Source organism: Triticum dicoccoides, chromosome 5A (genome assembly GCF_002162155.2).
Source record: "Triticum dicoccoides isolate Atlit2015 ecotype Zavitan chromosome 5A, WEW_v2.0, whole genome shotgun sequence".
In the NCBI taxonomy this organism is placed as follows: domain Eukaryota; kingdom Viridiplantae; phylum Streptophyta; class Magnoliopsida; order Poales; family Poaceae; genus Triticum; species Triticum dicoccoides.
In genome coordinates this window covers 279,262,258-279,270,230 of record NC_041388.1, presented here as the reverse complement: position 1 = coordinate 279,270,230, position 7,973 = coordinate 279,262,258, and positions in this window count along the sequence as shown.

The window sequence follows — 7,973 nt, the reverse complement described above, 5'->3', positions numbered from 1 at the left end:
GCCTCCCAGCCATCTGCGCCTAGGCCCATTTGGCCCAAGGCCATCCCGCAGCCCACTGTTCTAACCCTAACCGATCGCTATCTCTTTCTCTCGATCCCCACTCCCTTCCCTCGTTCTCCTCCCTCGCGCCGCCACTCACGCATCGCCAAGGAGAGGGAGAGTGCTGCCTCGCTCGATCCCTCTCCCTCTCATCCTCCTGATCTCCTCTCTTCGAGCATCGGCCGCCTCCAGCAGCCTCCTCCCCTCACATTCCTGCCTAGCCCCGCCATGAACGTCGCAAGACCTCGCCGCTGCCTCCCCGCCTCCGGCCATGGCGCCCGCGTCGGTGAACCGACTTGCCCTGCCGCGCTGGCGACCCGACCTGCCCTGCTGCGCTCTACTCCTTCCCCCGCGTCCCCATCTCGCCGGAGCGCTCCACCACCATCGCCGCCTCCTTGCTCGGGAGAGCAAAGGCTCGAACCCGAGCAGCCCCGCTCTGCTTCTTCACTGGAGCTCTTCTCCCGTGCGCCTTCGCCGTCTGATGCAGCTCCTGCCCGCGCAGGCCCTCCTCTGTTTCGCCGTGGGTGCCCGAACCGGCTGGAGTCGCCGTCTTCTGCAGCAGCTGCTCTGCTGCCTTGCCCGCTGGTGGCCGGCACCCCTCGCCGAGCATCCTGCCTCGCCATGAACGCGCCCTGCCTCCTTGTCCAGTGTGTGCTCCGTCGCCCACGGCCGAGCACCTCAAGATGAAGCCCTTTTTTCGTTGATGCGAACGGTTATACGACCATGACCCAGATTCGAAACGCAAGACGATGCCTCCGTTGCACCCATGCCGAGCAGGAGTATTTTGAATTCGTCAAGTACGACTACATATCCGGGATGCGTCAAGTACCCCACCGTCAAGACCGAGACCGTCCGGAGACCACGAATCCGTGAGGTTCCACTACCGTCGCCGTGGATCCGACAAGTTCGCGAGTACCTCTACCTCCCACGACGACCTTGTACAACTACCGTCGCAAGAACCGAGACCGGCAAGTCCGAAGACCCAAATACCATGACGCCAAGTACCCCTTCGGATCGCCAAGGTGGATTGCGAACGTTGACGAGGTTCCGATAAGACCGTCGACGTGTACGACCTACTTCGTGAATGTGTACCACTACCGCTGCTCGAACGTTACAGAACATGTACCGTCGACCCTCGAAGACCCGTGGACGACAAGTTTCTTGTTGACCCCGAACACCTACGGAGTGTGAACATCTATGAAGCGAGAACGACTACTTCCACTACTGTCATCGCGAGAACGCCTACTTTCCTCTACGAACGAGAACCGTCCCCTTTGCACGCTCCGAAGGTATAACCCCGAGGCGACCGCCCGTGAATGAATGCATGTGTGATGCATGAGATGCTCGTGCTTGCTCCGTGCTAGAATTGTCGGTGCACGTTGCCCCTCTTTTGCCTTGTCACCATCGTCGACTCATGGGACACCCGGTATCCGGGAGCGCCCCACCATCTTTTGCATGCATCCGCCCACTTCTCCTTTGCTTCGGTATCTCAATCGAGTTACCGGAACCGGAACGCTGCCGTGGCACCGTTTTTGGTTATCGTTGCCGTGGCACCCCTTTCCTTTCCACCACGGTGATAAGTACTTCATAATGCTCTTGTCAAACTTTTAATAAAAATTGCATAAACTTGTTCATGTCATCCACATCATGATAACAACAATTAAAATGTTTAAATTGTTGTTACATTAATTTGCTAAATGCATATGGGGATTTACCGGATTTGTTGTTTGTTATATCCGGCCCCATTTAATTTGTTTAGATAGTATAGTTTTGTTATGCTTCACCCCTTGCCATGCTAACAACATTTAATATTGTTGAGTACCTAAACGCGAGAGAACTAAATAATTGATGTGGTGTTCCGTCAATATGCAACTCGTTGCATATTGAGCTCCACTTAACTTGTAGTTTTGTTTGTGCCCTTTGCCATGCCATGCATATTTAAACCGGACATGCATCATACTTGTTTGCGCATCATGCCATGTTATGTGATGGTTGTTTTCCATGTTGTTTGCTTCTTTCCGGGTTGCTTCTCGCGTTAGCTTCGGTTTCGTTCCGGAGTTGTGAGGGTCCGTTCGACTACGTCCGTTTGTCTTCTTCATGGAATCGTTCTTCTTCATTGCGGGATTTCAGGCAAGATGACCATACCCTCGAAATCACTTCTATCTTTGCTTGCTTAGTTGCTCGCTCTTTTGCTATGCCTATGCTGCGATACCTACCACTTGCTTATCATGCCTCCCATATTGTTAAGCTAAGCCTCTAACCCACCTTATCCTAGCAAACCGTTGTTTGGCTGTGTTACTGCTTTGCTCAGCCCCTCTTATAGCGTTGTTAGTTGCAGGTGAAGATTGGAGCTTGTTCCATGTTGGAACATGGATATTTTGTTGGGATATCACAATATCTCTTATTTAATTAATGCATCTATATACTTGGTAAAGGGTGTTAGGCTCGGCCTTATGCCTGGTGTTTTGTTCCACTCTTGCCGCCCTAGTTTCCGTCATATCGATGTTATGTTCCCGGATTTTGCGTTCCTTACGCGGTTGGGTTATAATGGGAACCCCTTGACAATTCGCCTTGAATAAAACTCCTCCCGCAAGGCCCAACATTGGTTTTACCATTTGCCACCTAGCCTTTTTTCTTTTCCTTGAGTCGGCCGGCTCAAGGGTCATCTTTATTTTACCCCCCCGGGCCAGTGCTTCTCTAAGTGTTGGTCCAACTGAGCGATGTCTGAGGCTACCGGGGGCAACTCTGGGCTGGCTTACCCGACGTCTTGCTCATCCGGTGTGCCCTGAGAACGAGATATGTGCAGCTCCTATCGGGATTTGTCGGCACATCTGGGTGGCTTTGCTGGTCTTGTTTTACCATTGTCAAAATGTCTTGTAACCGGGATTCCGAGCCTGATCGGGTCTTCCCGCTAGAAGGAATATCCTTCGTTGACCGTGAGAGCTTGTGATGGGCTAAGTTGGGACACCCCTGCAGGGTTTTGAACTTTCGAAAGTCGTGCCCGCGGTTATGGGCAGATGGGAATTTGTTAATGTCCGGTTGTAGAAAACCTGAAGATGACCTTAATTAAAATACATCAACCGCGTGTGTAACCGTGATGGTCTCTTTCCGGCAGAGTCCGGGAAGTGAACACGGTGTTGGAGTTATGCTTGACGTAGGTTGTTCTAGGATCACTTCTTGATCATAGTTGTTCGACCGTGCTTTTGCCTTCTCTTCTCGCTCTCATTTGCGTATGTTAGCCACCATATATGCTAGTCGCTTGCTGCAGCTCCACCTCATACCTTTCACCTTACCCATAAGCTTAAATAGTCTTGATCGCGAGGGTGCGAGATTGCTGAGTCCCCGTGACTCACAGATACTTCCAAAACCAGCTTGCAGGTGTCGTTGAACCGTGCAGATGACGCAATCAAGCTCAGGAGGAGCTCGATGAAGATCTTGTCCTTTATGTTGTTTCATTCTAGTTGATTAGTAGTGGAGCCCAGTTGGGGTCGATCGGGGATCTGTGTAGCATTTGGGGTATTCTTCTTTTATTTTGGGTTCCGTAGTCGGACCTTGATTGTATCTGTTTGATGTAATGCTTTATTCTTGTAATTGTGTGAAGTGGCAATTGTAAGCCAACTATGTATCTCTTCCCCTTATGAATTACATGGGTTGTGTGAAGATTACCTCACTTGCGACATTGCTTTCAATGCGGTTATGCCTCTAAGTCGTGGTTTGACACGTGGGAGATATAGCCGCATCGAGGGCGTTACAAGTTGGTAATCAGAGCCTTCCCCGACCTTAGGAGCCCCCACTGCTTGATCGAATTAGCGGATGAGTTGAGTCTAGAAAAATGTTTTGAGTCATTAGGAATTATATATCGGAGAGTTTAGGAATTCTTGTTACTCCCCAGTCCCTTCATCGCTCTGGTAAGGCTTCCTGATGTAGAGTTTTGACTCTTCTCTTCTCAAATTTCACTAAAAAATTTTAGGATCACGTGGGTATCTTGGAATCGTTCCGATCGATTTGTGACGAGAACATTGTTCTTGGTGCCTCCTGTCATTTACGGGTTGTGGCAGTGTCCTGGGGAGTTGAGCTCCGAGGTGTTGTCGTCACAATTTTATCGTTGCAGTTCTGGAATACCTGAGTTTAGTACACTGACATCGAAAATCTCTTTTATGCAGTTGTTGGTGAGATAACCTCGACGCCACCCAGTACTAGGGCGGGAGTTCGAGAGTATTGCCATAACTCGTATAACGGATGCTTTTGGAAGGTTGAGGTAGACGATTTCCAAAGGTTTCTTGGTTATGTGTTGAAGGATGGATACAACTGGATGTAGGATTTGCTAGTTTTGGGTGAGATATTATGCTTCCCCTGTATCCCCAACACCTGATTGCATAACCGGAAAATTTCGGGAGTTTATAAGTGGGAATTCAAGTAGTTCTTAGTATATCTTTCCGACAGATGTATGATATGAAATTGGGGTTCAACGTCTAGTGGTCCGCCTATCCACGGTTGGTTTTACAGTGGTCTCGTTGTGTCTTAAAGAGTCCTTGGCTATGCCGACTCGGGGACGCTTCGTATGTCATGTGCACTGCCTTGTACATGATGGTGATGTACGATCGAGCCCGTGTAGGCCCCACCATGAAAACTTCGGACGAAATCTCTATTATATGTTTGCTCCGGCTATTTTGAAAGCCAATCCTTTGTTTTGTTTTTAGTTGTGGTATTCGAGTTGCTTCGAAGTCAAATGTTGATTCCATATCTTTCCTAAGCGGTGTTCTCATGTTCCTATGTGAATACTAATCCTTCATAATAATCGAGATTGTCTTGCCAATCTTTTTCAACCGGCGTGTTTCTCTTCTAGTGGATCCGATCACTTCAACATTCGCAAGATCAATTATCAGTTCTTCTCAACGGTGTTTGCTTCATCTGTTCCAAGTGGTCTTTGTTTTCCCACCCTCCCACCCCTTTTTCTTCAAGGATTCAGATTCCTTAATCAAGTATCCATTTTATTCATGTGAAGTCTCTTCTTTCTTTCCTTTCAATGTTCTTACCCGGTGATTCTCATGAGGATTCTAACGAAGCTTCTAGTTCGTCATTCCTCATTCCTTTTCTTCTTCGGTGGAACCAAGTCAAGCTTTGTTGATCATATCTTTTCCTCATTTCAATACCTTCTCATATCGGTGCACCTCTTAATCATCTACTCCTCGCTATTCAATTGTTCCGGAGTGCTGAAGATATCTCATAAGGATCGTCTAGTCATTCAAGATCCGTTAATCCTATTTTGAGGATGTTTATCTCATTCAAGCCTTTTAATTCAACCGTTGCATTCTCTCTTTTAAATTGTTCTATGGTGTTTCTTTTGAGTGGGCCCTAACCCACAGGTCTTTTCCCAGGATCTTACCTAACTCTTCTAATCTTTCCGGAGTTATTCTGTAATTCTTTTCCAAGTTTGGTGTAAGAATGATTCATCATCAGTCATATGTATTTCTCCAAGATCTTTCAAATTCTTTTCATAGTTGGCTCAACCTCTTCGCTTTTGTTTCTTCCGGAGTGCCTCAATAATTCATGGTGGTGTCTCTCAACGTCTTTCATAACACTTGAAGACCGAAGAAGAATTTTCCTCCATATCTTGCTCCATTCTCTTCAAGATTAGTGATTCTAGCTTGTTGCCATCCTCTCATAGTTGTTTTTGGATTGTGAGAATTCTTTTCAACTATCCGGAGCAAATTCAAGAGTCTTCTCAATTTGTTATCCGGAGTCCATCAATTCAGGTGTATTCATTCTCAGCTTTCAGTTGTCATTCTCCAATCTTACCGGTGCATCAAGTGATCTCTAATCAGTTCGTGATCCCTTCGTTATCATGTATCTAAATTCTCTCAAGCATCTTCGTTCATTTGTTAATTCTTCCCAGTGTGTTCTTTATCTTCTCTTCGTTCATGCTTAATTCTTACGGTGGTTTGCTCAAGATTTCTCTTCCTTATCAATTCATTCGTTGTTTCAATTCTTACGGTGGTTCGTCGAAGACCTTCTCAAATTTATGCAATATCTATCTTAATCCTCTCTACAAGAATAAGTAATATGCCAAATCCGCTGCTTGTCATCAATTTAAATTGGTGAAGGATAAGCATAATGTAATTCTTATTCTTGTTTCATCAAGTAAAATCAATTTCTGCCTTCCGGAGTGGTTCATCATATCACATTCTCGATTAGAGATGTGTTATCTTTCCTTCCGGAGCCCCAAGTTCCACTTTATCTCATCGCAAAGCTTCATCCAATCATTACAAGGTTTCACCTTGTGTTTTCAACTTCCCTTTCTTTTCGTCATCCTTTTGTTTACCGGTGTTCTTCATCAAGGTGCTACATGATGGTTCATCAAAGAAATAATTCCTTCTCCAAGTGTTCATTGAGATTCTTTTCAAAGGAGCTCAAGCTTTCTTCATCTTGCAATCCGGAGTGCAATTCTTTCTCCCGTATCAATAGAGGTGGTATTATGTCATTCTTGATAATTTGAGTTCATGTTCCATGATTCACATGTTGTTAAGAATGAGATATTTTAAATCCATCAATCTTGCCATTGGAGTTATCTTGGGTTATATTTCACCTAAAACTTTCCCTAAGGATTGTGGCTATTTATGGTGCTTATAAATGATCCAAGTTCTTCATTTATCCTCCCGGTGAAATAAGTTTCTCGTCCCCTTGTTCTTATCAATCCAACTTTTTTTCCGTGAGTGCCAGGTTGTCACCTCATAATTTGAGAGGTATCCCATAAGACCATATCAATCTTATTGTTTTCGTTGTTGGTTTTCCAAAAACTCCGTTCTAGCATTTGTTGTAAGCGTGCTCTCGTTTTTTTATTCCCTTCGTTCATTCCATTATTACTGTTGTTTCGCAGGCATTGTGATGCTGCTCTCTTCAACCCATCTTCTTGTTTTATCAGGATCGTGTTCTTTTCGTGCTTATCCTTTTAACCGGAGTGTTGTGTCCTCTTTTCAAGTATCCACTCATCTTGTCTAGTTCAATTCCTTCCATTTACAGGCGGAGTGCTGTCCAAATTATATCATTCTTATTCCTTCCCTATCTTGTTTTAACCGGAGTATTGTGCCCCTTTGTTCAAGTTCTTTTCGCCTTATCAAGCCTTGCATCTCTTTTGAACCGGAGTGCTGTCCGACTTTGTTCTTCCTCGTTCCTCTTTCCTAGCAGAGTGCTTTCAATTTCGTTCATCTCCGTTGTATTCTTTCTTTCAATTTGTTCAACTTTTCAAGGTTTCTTGGTTTCACTCGTTTGTCAAAGAAGCAACTTAGTTTTACCTCTTCTCTTTCTCTTCCGTTTTCCCTCCGGTGCCATTCTAGATCTCGGGACGAGATCCTCTCATAGTGGTGGAGTGTTGTGACGCCCCAAGGCCGGAGCTTCAGATGCCTTCCAGGGTTTCCGGGTTTTCGTCGTGTGAGTTGTTGGTTTGTTGCATTCATCTTTGCATCATGTGCATTGCATCATGTCATAAATCTTTTGCATCTCAACTAAATAATTTGTGTGGATCTTCGATTCATTTAAATCGAGGGAAGGATGACTTCTCTTTATAATATATCCTCCCGATATTACTAGAGCTATTATAAAATAATCCATTCTTATGGAATCACCTAAAACCCACTTGCAAATTTCCCCATGCCTTTGTTATCTCGCTGCTTGACCTTGAACCTTGCCATTTATTCTTTCATCATTCTCCGGAGCTCGAACAAAATTCTCAACATTTTTGGAAACTCCTAGAACCTAGTCCTAGTTCAAACCCATTTGAATTAAATTCAAATGAGTTTGAATTTACATCTTCCAATCTTGGCCTTTTCTATTTTCTCGGAACAAGCGTATTTTTGTGAGTTCGAGAAAATTATCCCCTTGTCCAAAATCTTTTCCTAAACCTTTCTTTCTTTTCCTCTCTTTTTTGGTCTTTTCTG